The 12060-nt window shown below is 52.6% G+C and overlaps 1 long non-coding RNA gene across 1 annotated transcript; it reads right to left on the bottom strand.

The window, feature by feature from the left end:
* Positions 1-3438: 3438 nt before the first annotated feature.
* Positions 3439-4553, bottom strand: LOC135307270 (uncharacterized). The gene is made up of 3 exons (XR_010367974.1): positions 4352-4553; positions 4193-4264; positions 3439-3546 (listed from the first exon to the last, which is right to left on the bottom strand). It is a non-coding gene; the product is annotated as an uncharacterized LOC135307270 (long non-coding RNA).
* Positions 4554-12060: the final 7507 nt, after the last annotated feature.

Genomic DNA, 12060 nt, shown 5'->3' with positions numbered 1-12060 from the left:
GCAGCACGGTGGATACGGGCAGGACGTTCTCACTCCCTGTTTACCCCACAGCTGGGGCCTGCAGGCACCTTGCTGCCCCTTGGCACAGGCCAAACCCCCTGAGCCTGCATGCCATAATTCCTCTGTGCTGTGCCCTTCTGCTCCAGGCAACAGTTGTCAAAGACATGGATAAGGAGAATGGCCAGGGTTTTGGAGCTGCTCCAGGGCCCTCCCTCCTGCACAGAGCGGCCCCTCCAGATGTGCCCAGAGACTGGGAAATTGCAGGGGATCTTAGGGTGTGCATGGCCTGTGGTGCATGGATGCCTTCCCGCTGTGCCGGGCACGGCGTGTCCACATGTGCAGCCAATGCCCCCAGCTGCTGAGTCCCAGGGGAAGCATGAGGGAAATGCACCCACCACGCTGGCTGTCCACATCACTCAGGAGTTTTTCCAGATATTTGGATTCCTCCAGGGATGTACGAGCTCCTGTAGGTTTCTTCTTCCGTCTTGGAGGACCTTAAGAGAAATATTTCCGTTTCCCAGGAAAGGATCCCACAAAACGAGGGCTCAGCCTGTGGGGTCAGCAGGAACAAACTACTCACCCCTGTGATGGGAGCTGGGCTTGCGTGCAACATCCACCAAAGGACCTGGGAAATTCCTCCCTGCAGACACACCTGTAACAAAACAGCTTCTGCCATCTCTGCTGATCTGCACGGGCACCACTGAGCCGCAGGAGCAGGGAGGGGATTGCGCAGGGAGAGGGCACACACGTGCCTGGTTCTGTGCTGGTACTTGCAGCAATGCCCCCCTGGCCCAGCTTTGGGATCTGCCCTGGCAGCTCTCCCAGGGGAAAGGCCTTGACCTACCCTCAGCATCGCCCAGAGGCTCAGTAATGGGTATGCGTTGGGAATCCAAGTCATCTCCATTCACAGGATAGTCTTCGTCAACAGGCTCATATTCAGCATCAGGATCATCATCAGGTTCATCTGCAAAGAAAGGCAGGACTGAAGAGCTCCTGTGACACTGTTGAAGATTCTCCTTCAGGCCCGAGTGGCAGTGAGGGCACCTGGATTCTTGGTGCTCTCCAAGGCACTCCCTCAGCTCTGCCTCCCACTCAGGAGCAGGAGCAGGGGGAGCACGTTCCTGCAGTGGCCCCACACTGGGATGGAAGGAGTCCCTTGTGGGGCAGTCGGGGCAGAAAGGACTCCCTGGAGCTGCCAGCAGCTCTAAACCCAGCCACGGGCAGGGCCAGGGCTTGGCAGTGGCAACAGGAGCAGCTCAGGCTCCCTGGGGTCGGTAAAGGAGCTGCCAAAGGCTCAGCCCCGGGGCACAGCCCTGGGCCCGGCCCCTTCCCTCTCTGCTCTTCGCCCTGGCTGCACAGAGCACACGGAAGGACAGACTGGCATTGCCCACGGGAGGAAGATGGACAGCTAAATGCTCCTTCCTCCCACTGACAGCAATCCTGTGGGATCATTGTTGGGTACAAGAGCAAAAATTTGGAGGCTAGGATTTACAGAATCCATCAAACTTTGGAGGATCTTAAGGGAAGTGACAGAGGAATATTACTCTGGACAATGATTACACTTAGACAATGATTATTCTGTTAGCGAAGGGTTGCTGATAACCTACCTTCACCAAGCTCCAACATCCTTAAACTGTGCTTTAACAAATGATGGAAGTCACGTTCCCAGTCTAGAAAGGAGCACAGATGGGAACTGTTCCATGCTGTGCTGGGATCCCCTTGTATAGGAAACCGAGCACTGCAAGGGGGTCAGGTAATGCTGTGTGCCCGCACTGCCAGACAGCAGAGAGGGCAGCTGAAGCCTTAGCAGGGCTCAGGCCCAGAGGCACAGCAATTACCTCCTGGGCCTGTGCCTGGCATCGCCTCCCTTCCTGCAGCAGAGGCTGCCATGGAGCCACTGCTTCCTCTGGGAAATGCTGCCTTCAGCACAGGCTTTCTTTCCATCTCTGCAGAAAGGAAAAGGGACAGCTGAATCAGGTGTGGCTCTTCCCCAGTGGGAATGTGGCATCTTCAGGAGGCAATGCTTGTCACCAGGTTACTGGGGCTGCTCCAGGGCCCTCCCTCCTCCAAAGAGCGGCCCCTCCAGATGTGCTCAGAGACTGGGAAATTGCAGGGGATCTCAGGGTGGGCATGGCCCATGGTGCAGTTTGGGCTCCCTCGCAGCTGATGCCAAATGCCTTCCTGCAGAGGCTGGGCAGAAGCTGCAGCCAGGCCAGGCTGGGAAACAGCCCTGCAGGGCGTGAAAGCAGCAGCAGCGGGGCAGCGAGGCTGCCATGGATCCCTTCCCGCTGTGCCGGGCACGGCGTGTCCAGATGTGCAGCCAAAGCCCCTGGCTGCTGAGTCCCAGGGGAAGCAGGAGGGAAATGCACCCACCACGCTGCCTGTCCACCTCACTCAGGACCCTATCCATGTGTTTGGATGCCTCCAGGGACTTCCTGTCTCCTATAGGTTTGTTCCTCCCTCTTGGAGGACTTTAAGAGAATTATTTGCATTTTCCCTGGGAGGGATCCCACAGAACAAGGGCTCAGCCTGTGGGGTCAGCAGGCACACACTACTCACCCCTGCCATGGGAGCGGGGCTTGTGTGCAGCATCCAAGAAAGGAGCCTGAAAAGTCTTTCTTGCAGACACACCTGTAACTCAACAGCCACAGAAACTCCTGTCACCCCGTGCCTACAAGGCTGTCCATGATTATTCTTTTAGGAACATTGACAACATACCAGCAGGAGGCTTAAGAGTCTGAAAATCTTCATGGAGCCACGCTGCTGGAGAAGCCTTCCTAGCATGCTCATCTAGAGGGGAGCACAGATCTGATCAGACCCATTTCCATGGTGTGCTGGGATCCCCCTCTGCCTTAGGGAAGTGGGCACTGCAAGGGGGTCAGGTAAGGCCTTGGCTGCCAGATGTCAGTGGACAAGGCCAAAGGTGCACAGGGGCCTGGAGAGCTCTGGACTGGCTCTGGTCACTCTCCACCCTCTTTGCAGGCCCTGTACAACATCCCTGGAGGGGCGGCAGGAGTAGCCCAGGGCCCGTGGGGGCTCTGTCCCTCCCACAAAGGAAATCCACACTAAATCCTTGGGGAAGACTGCAGCAGGCAGTGCCACAAGTGTCCCTCCCAACCTCTGTCCCTCCTTCTGCGGCGACAGCTTCCCCAGCCCACGTGGACATACCCAGGCCCTCTCAGGACACACTGGAGCCTTGCTCTCCCCCTCGGCCCTTTCCCCACCATGGACACCCTGTGCAGTGTCTCCCAAGTTTCAGTTCGTGTCCCCCATGGAGGGACCCCAGCAGGACTGCTCAGTACCCGAGTGCCCCTGAGCCTGCTCAGGATAATTCCCCTGGGCTGTGCTGGTCCTCTCCGGGCTCTTTCCGCATTGCCAAGCAGCAGAGAGGGCAGCTGAAGCCTCAGCAGGGCTCAGGCTCAGAGGCACAGCAATTACCTCCTGGGCCTGTGCCTGGCATCGCCTCCCTTCCTGCAGCAGAGGCTGCCAATGAGCCAATGCTTCCTCTGGGAAACTCAGCCTTCAGCACAGGCTTTCCTTCCATCTCTGCATAAAGGAGAAGGGACAGATGAATCAGGTGGGGCTCTTCCCCAATGGGAAGGCGGCATCTTCAGGAGGCAATGCTAGTTGAAGATATTAATAAGGTTCAGGAAGTCATCCAGGCTTTGGAGCGGGACCAGGGCCCTCCCTCCTCCAAACCACCACCCCTCCGGAGCTCCCCAGTGAAGGGAAATGGCAAAGGATCTCAGGGTGGGCATGGCCCATGATGCAGTTTGGGCTCCCTCGCAGCTGATGCCAAATGCCTTCCTGCAGAGGCTGGGCAGAAGCTGCAGCCAGGCCAGGCTGGGAAACAGCCCTGCAGGGCATGAAAGCAGCAGCTGTGGGGCAGCGAGGCTGCCATGGATCCCTTCCCGCTGTGCCGGGCACGGCGTGTCCAGATGTGCAGCCAAAGCCCGCGGGTGATGAGTCCCAGGGGAAGGCTGAGGGAAATGCACCCACCACGCTGCCTGTCCACCTCACTCAGGACCCTATCGAAACCCTATGTGTTTGGATGCCTCCAGGGACTTCCTGTCTCCTATAGGTTTGTTCCTCCCTCTTGGAGGACCTTAAGAGAAGCATTTGCATTTTCCCCGGGAGGGATCCCACAGAACAAGGGCTCAGCCTGTGGGGTCAGCAGGCACACACTACTCACCCCTGCCATGGGAGCGGGGCTTGTGTGCAGCAACCAGGAAAGGAGCCTGAAAAGTCTTTCCTGCAGACACACCTGAAACTCAACAGCCACAGAAGCTCCTGTCACCTGGTGCCTACCAGGCTGTCCATGATTATTCTTTTAGGAACATGGACAGCATACCTGCTGGAGGGTTAAGAGGCTGGAAATCTTCACGGAGCCAAGCTGCTGGAGAAGCCTTCCTAGCATGCTCATCTAGAGGGGAGCAAGATCTGATCAGACCCATTTCCATGGTGTGCTGGGATCCCCCTCTGCCTTAGAGAACTGGGTACTGCAAGGGGGTCCGGTAAGGCTGTGGGAGCCAGATGTCAGTGGACAAGGCCAGAGGTGCACAGGGGCCTGGGGAGCTCTGGAATGGCTCTGGTCACTCTCCACCCTCTTTGCAGGCCCTGTGCAACATCCCTGGAGTGATGGCTGGAGCTGCCCAGGCCCTGTGGGGGCTCTGTCCCTCCCACAGAGGAAACCCTCCCTAAAGCCCTGTGCAAAACCATCCCCAGCGCTTCCCAGGGAGCAGGGAGCGCTGTGCCGGGAAAGGGCAGCCAGGCTGCCGGCTCACCTGCTCGCCGCGCTTGCAGCGGAGCAGCCTGGGCAGCCCTGGCAGGCAGGGCCACGGCCAGGAGCAGCAGGAGTAGGAGGCGCAGAGCAAGGGCCATGCTGCCTTGCCCTCCGCCAGTCCCGCAGCTCTTGCTGCCACCGCTGTCCCGACACCGCTGTCCCAATGTCAGCACCGCTGCTGCCACCGCCGCTGCTGCCGCAACAGTTGTGCTCAGGGACTGACTGCTGGGTCCTTGTGCTGCTGTGCAACCACGGGGCTCTGGCACCTCTGGCACCTCTGTGACCTCAGGGCCTGCTGAGAGCTCAGCCTGCTGTGACCCGTGAGCCTGCTGTGACCTCATGGCCCGGGGCAGGTTTTTGTGGCAAAGGATCTCAAGAGGTGCCCTTCCAGCAAGGAGAGTGTGTCCCTGCTGGTAGTTATGTGCAATCTAGCTCTTTTTCACCAGAAGTGAGTTAGACAATATTGGGCATGTGAGACATTTCATGGTTCTACATGCCAAAGCAATGTCATGTCCAAAATTCATCTCACGTTGGCCATTCCCACTATTGCAGGCAGCCCCAGCCCTGCCCCGCTCCCACCAAGTCCGTGCTGTGCGCTGTGCTGGCCTTTGGCCCCTATTTCAAAAGTGAAGGACTTGATGCCATACAAAAGTAATGCAACACAGGCCATCAGGGGAGCTGCACACTTTAGGGGACACCCAAACCCACTGCACATCTTATGGCTATACCCTCAGCCACCCTAAAATCCCCCTGTGTGCCTCACAAGAGACCCCAGACCCCTGCTCTATTTACAGGTGTCCCTTGACCCCTGCACACCTTTCCACATACAGTAAATTCCCTGCACAATTTTGGGTGCCCCCAGCCCCTTGCACAGCACCGAGATGACCTAAAGCCCCTGCGTGCCTTTTAGAGGGAGCCAAACATAACACTCAGGGAGCAGCAACAGGGCTGAGCCACCTTCTGTGTGTGCTCACCACGTGTCCCTGGGTGAACAGATGAGGCTTGGGGGCAAATGGCCTCTCTGCTCATAAGAGATCTGCGGGTGCCACAGGCTCAGTCTCTGTCTCTGGGCTCTGAGCTCACCCCTCAGGCTATGAAGGACTTCCTTCAGAGTCCAGCCTCATTCCATTGATCTCAAGGCAAGCACTTTCTAGGTGGTTTCCCTCTTTTCCTGGGCATGCCCCTGGACGGGGTCCAGGCCGAGATGATGCCAAAGAAGGAAATGTGCCCTCAGCCCAGGGACGCTCAGCATGGGCTCCCCCATCCCCTCGGGGCCCCGCCGCTGGGCACAGCAGCCCCTGCCTGGCTCCTGCCTGCCCACACCATGGCCATCCACGGCTGCTCCTGGGCACGGAGCTCAGCCACTGCTGGTGCCTGGTGGGCTTTGCTGCTGCTACCACTCGGACATAGTTGCGACAACTCCATCTCTTTATTTGAACATAAAATGTGGGACAAGCCCTGCCCTGCCAGACAAGGGCTGCCCACCTTTAGTCCTGGCCGGGGAACAGGACCAGGGGACTCAGGGGCAGAGGGTCTCGTTGTGGAGGGGTGGGTTTTGGGATGCCTCATGGCAGGGGTGCAGCCACAGCAGGGCAGATAGGGGCAGAAGCGAAGACCTGGCATAAACTGTCAACTTCTCATTGCCTCTGCTTTTCTGCTTGTCTTCTGAATATGCACAGGAGCACCTGTGTAGAGAGGAGGTGGCTGAGGTCCCAGTTGCCAGTGGCACACAGGGACCCTCCTGCACAGCTGGGCCCAGAGCTGGCATCCACGGCTGCTCCTGGGCATGGAGCTCAGCCAGTGCTTTTGCCAGTTGGGCTTTGCTTGTGCTACCACCAGGACACTGGGTCACAGCTGCATCTCTTTATTGCAGCAGAAGAGCTGATTTGGGAAGTGCTGTGCTGCCCCATTTCTTCAGCCCCACTAGCTGCCCACACCCACAGTGGCACTGGGCCGCCCCCAGAAAACTGTCGAATCTGGGCTGTGGCTGCAGGGCACAGCTGCTCTACAGCACAGGTGGACTGCCTTGGGGGTAGGACTGCACTGAGGGTAGGGACAAGGAACAGGGAGAGGTCTTCTCTATGTTTTCCAAAGGTGATTATTCTACAGGCAATCAGGGGCAGACCAACACTGCAACACTACATTTAAGCTTGTATTTATTTATGCGTTTTTTGTTCCCCAAGCAATTATTTTGACAGTCTTTTGTTCACTTCTCAGTTAATGTTCCATAGATGAACGGTTTGGACTCTCTTTTTATAGGAATATAAAGAGCTCAGAAAGCTCTATTTTTAATTTTGATAACATTCTCTCTCCCCGCTCCTAGCCTTTACAATGATCGTTTTTGAAACATCTCTGAGGATAGGTAGAGTTATTTGGGAAATAACCAATAGGCTTGGCTTAACCTGGGTATTGGATTATTATTTTCAGTGCTATAAACCTACATTGCTTCAAGGTTCACACCATGGTCCTGATTTGTGGCTCAATGCATGGATGCCTGTCTGAATTAAAACAATGTTTGTGAGGCAGCTGAAGAGCTTAGACCTCAGAGATTAAAATTCCTGGGAGGAGTAAGTGGAAGAAGAAAGGATAAAATCCTGATTCAAAGGGTTTTTCTCACTTCTAGTATGCCAGAAGTATGGTAGACTACACCTGTCTTCAGATGTCATTTAGTTACAGAACAACTCTCTACAGTGTCAGACTCCAGGAGAAATGACTCAGAGAGGTGGACAATGTGCTTTTCCAGTTATTTGATAGAGTGAATGATGGCATAATTACCTCATGACTTAATTAGAAGACTGTAAGTACTAGAAAATGAAATAATTTTGACACTCTTATATCTTTCACAGACTCCTGAAACTTATGTTGATGTGACCAACAGAAGAGTTTGGCTCTGCTTTTAATTGAAACAAGCAGCAGAGCTGGAACCTGTTGAAGAGAGTCTCTTCACAGCTAAAGCAAACTGCCAGGGTTCTTTTATTCCAGCTCTAAGCAGGAAGATAAAAATCTGTCCACAATAAATCCTCCTGACCAGTAACTGATATAAACTAGGCATTTGGGCTGTTTGCTGCCTAACCCCTGAGTTCCTCAGAGCTGCAGCTCCCTGTTCTCTTGGCAGACAGGGGCTGGCTATGGATGACAGTCACGTCTCTAGCCTGGTGCACACCAGGTCCACACATGAGCTGAGGGATCATCCTTGCACACCCCATCCTGGAAGAACCCGGGTCAGTGATGAGTCTGACACAATTTGATGCATGGCAGCAAAAGAAGGCAAAATAAAGGCTAGAATGGGTATCATTCCAACCACTTTACATTTTGCTGTGTATAATGGAGACAGGAGCTACAAGTTTCCTATTCATGCACAATTTTCTGTCTGAGAGCACTCAGTTCTCAAAGTCAAGGATCTTGCCGGTCTGTGTCTGAGATGACTGTAAAAACATAAACAGCATTTATGTGCTACACCTGTGTATCAGAACTTCACAACAGAAATCACAAGCTGATTCTGCTGTTAAGTAAATTAAAAAAAAACAAAAACCACAAAACAAAAGCAAAACTGGCCAAATAAATCAGGCAAACAAAACAACCACCAAGAAAAACCAAAACCAACAGAAAAATCCCCACAAATCCAGAAAAAGGTAAAAATCAGGTGAAGGACGCAGTGATCCAAGAGCAACAAATGGGCAGAGCAACTACAAAACTGCAGAAAGGAAAGATAATAAGAAAGGAGACATAATAAGTGGGTATGACACCAAACTAGCCAGGAGATCTGAGATACTGTTCTCACCCTTCTGGAAACAATCTGACATCAAAACACACTGAAAATCATTGATGATGATTGTGATAATGGGAATCTCCACGTTTAGGTTTCATATATGCATTGTGTGTGAGTTCTGTTTTCCTTGTGAAGTCGCATCATCTGGCAAGGGGGCTTTCCTGTCCAAAGAAAAACACTGCAGCGGAAAAGGAGGCCAGCTTGGAAAAGATTAAAAATAAGAGGTAAAAATAAAGTAGTTTTTAATAATATGTTGTTTGGTTGGTTTGCTGTTTGTTCATGGGTTTTTTGCCTGTCTTTGAAAGCAGCCCCTCAGATGTTAATGCACACAGCAAGTCCTTTGTAACGGGCTGTCTTTGCAAAAAATCTGCCAATTTTGTGATGTAAGGCAGAACCAGTTTCCCTTGGGCTACAGCTGGAAGGCTTAGAAATGTGTTCCAGAAACTCAGGATAACGCAGAGTCTGAGTAAACACAATTTAATGTCATGGAGTGCAAGATGCAAGTTACCCAATAAAGTAATCAGAGTATTTAAATGCCAAGCAGCGGGAAAGGGCTGTGCATTAGAATGACAGGGAGCAGCCACAGAGGCAGGATGGACAAGTTTCCCAGCCAAACCAGACCAGAAGTGTTATGAATAAAAAGTTATCTATTTTTTTTAAGGTTGCAGAGTTAAAACAAGTTGGACCAGTTGCTGTTAAGTTGGCTTCATTGTTAAGAGTTCTTCTTCAATTACCTGTTAATGGTTGGTGATTAACCATATTCCCCCTGATGCTTGCCAGGGAGTGACACAGGGACCCTGCAGGTACCAGGAGAATGGGAGTGGCATCAGAGCTGGTATGCAGATGAGAAATGCATTGCACCAAATTTTGCAGTTTTCCAGGAAAACCCCTAAAAACAAGGAGCCAACATAGAACTAGGGGACCTAGGTGATGTCTAAGGATGGGAGCGTAGTCCAGTGCCTGCTTGGATCCTTTTTGCTTCTCACCCTAACCTGAAAGGATGTTGACTAGAGAGAGGACCCGAGGTGTTGGACCAAAAAGGCGGAATCTCCTAATCTCTGGTGAGGACGGAATCCCCAGCTCTGCCTGCAGACCAGCGGACACAGCTGCATCATCCTCCTCCTCCGTGCCACTCCTGGGAGCTCCGGCGGCATGGGCGCAACCCGTCGATTTCTCCCCACCTGAGCTGATTCCTTTTAATAAAGGCATTAAAAAGGAGAAAGTTCTCCTGTCCCATTCATTTCAGCTTGGCGGCTCGTCCGGGATAGCCACACCTGAAGAGGACACCAGGACTGGGACGGCCGCCCACCCTGGCCCTGCAGGACAGCTGGATACCAGGACCAGAGAAGATTGGCTTGGGATAGTGACACGGAGCAGCGCCGGACTGGTGAGAGTATCCGGCGGCAAGAGAGGGAGGCCAGCGAGTGTGTGTGAGTGAGACGAGGGCCGGCAGCCCGGCCCCTCGAAGCGAGCAAGGACCCCTCAGTACCGCGGTTCCGCACCCCCGCGAGGGGGCCGGCCGGGAACAGGGGGAAGCGAGTGGAACTGGTGATTGAGGTGCCTCCAAAGGGGTAAAGAGGACTCCCCTCCGGGCATGCAGAGGAAATAGCTGTGTGAGTGGCACGTACCCCAAAGGCCCTGATACAGGTCCTAACGAAGGAAGTTAGGTGATTTAGAATATCAGGCAGTTTTGTTTTTAAGTCCTGACGACAGAGGTCAGGCACGAGGTCTGGCAGAGGAAGCCTATCTTGAGTTTTTTCAAGCCCTGAAGCATAAGTCCTGACAGGGGAAGGTCAGGCAAACTGAAAATCAGGCAATACTTTTGTTTTAAGTCCTGACAAGAGAGGTTAGGCAAACTCAGAAGTCCCAAGAAGAATTTGGGCAAGTCTAAAAGTCCTGCAGGCAAACAAAGTCCTGATGAAGGAGGTCAGGCATACAGCCTCAGAAGCCAGGGTCTCGAGGAATTTTTTTGGTTCTTTTGTTTGTTTGTTGAGTCAGGGCGTGCGAGGCCAAGGCCTCAACAAAGTCCTGACGAAAAGGGTCAGAGAAATTGGAGTTTTGGCAGAGGAGGTCGGGACTTCTTAAGTAAGATATATTTCCTTTAAGATAAAATCATCTTTGTGATTTTTTTTGAGGCTGAAAAAATGAGAGGGTGCAATAGTAAGAAAAGTGGCCAGAGACTGAGAACTATACCTCCCCACAGTCCCCTAGGTGAACGATTAGAGAGATGGGACTCTATAGAAGCCACAGAAGGATTAGATAAAGTTAAGATGATTCACTATTGTCTAGAAGCGTGGCCAGAATTAGATGTACAAGGAGGATGGCTGTGGTGTGGGACAAAAGACAAGTGGATGTGTCAACAACTGAGTCAGTATCTGACATCTCAAGAGGATACTGATCCTGAGTAATTGTTCTATGTAGCTTTTTGGTTGAATACCATCAAGGATGAAGGAGTGCGAATTTGTAAAGTGCAGAGGAAGAAAGAGGGGAATGAAAGAGGGGATGCTGAAGTTAAAGAGATTGCCGAAAGGTGGGACCCCCTAGACTACTTGCCTCCTGATGCCCCTCCACCTTATAATCCTCTCCTTCGAGCACCTCAAATAGCAGATCCAGTTCTTCCCTTGGCGGCCATGGGGGCCATTCCCTCACCACCCCCTTCGACTCCTTTAGCTGCTTCTGCACCACCACTGATACCTACTCCACCTGCTGCATGCTCCACCCCTTCTCCAGCTCCACTTAACATGCACTCAAGCTCTTCTGCCCCTCCTACTGCTGTCCCTCCTCCTAACTGGGACACAAATGCTTCCTTACCTAGTAACCTCTTATCACCAGGTACAGCCGCTGACCTACAGCAGGTCCAAGCTAGTGCTAATACCCCTCAAATGAGTAATTTTGTGTCTGAAGATGGGCCATACTGCGGTACCCGATCCAAGACCTCCAAAGTAGAGAGACTTTTTCCTCTTAGAGTAGTTCCTATGGAAGCAGTAGCAAGAGGTGTTGCTTTTGTAAACGCTCCTCTACATGCCTCTGAGGTGAGAGCATTCAAGAAGGAGTTAGGGAATTTAGTTGAAGCCCCTGTGGGCATTGCTAACCAAGTGGATCAGTTCTTAGGTCCAAATATCTACACTTGGGGGGAGATGAATTCTATTCTAAATATATTATTTTCCCCAGAAGAGTCCCGAATGATTAGAGCCGCAAGCATAAGAATTTGGGAAAAAGGTAATCGTCCAGGACCCCAAGTGCCATCAGGTGAAGACAAATTGCCACTAGTGGATCCCAATTGGAACCCTAATCAGGAGGAAGGGAGGAAAGCCATGATGGAGTACAGGTCTCTGATCATTAGAAGGATCAGAGAATCAGTTCCCAAAGGAACTAATACAAAATTGGCATTCGCGGGCGCACAAGAGAAGGATGAAACTCCTGCTACTTGGCTTAATCGCCTAAAGCGGAACTTTCAATTGTATTCTAGAATAGACCCAGACACCAAAGAGGGTGAAGTGCTATTAAA

The sequence above is a fragment of the Passer domesticus genome, chromosome 9, assembly GCF_036417665.1.
Source record: "Passer domesticus isolate bPasDom1 chromosome 9, bPasDom1.hap1, whole genome shotgun sequence".
In the NCBI taxonomy this organism is placed as follows: domain Eukaryota; kingdom Metazoa; phylum Chordata; class Aves; order Passeriformes; family Passeridae; genus Passer; species Passer domesticus.
Note: the sequence above shows the minus strand (reverse complement) of the source record. Positions and strands in the feature narration are given on the sequence as shown.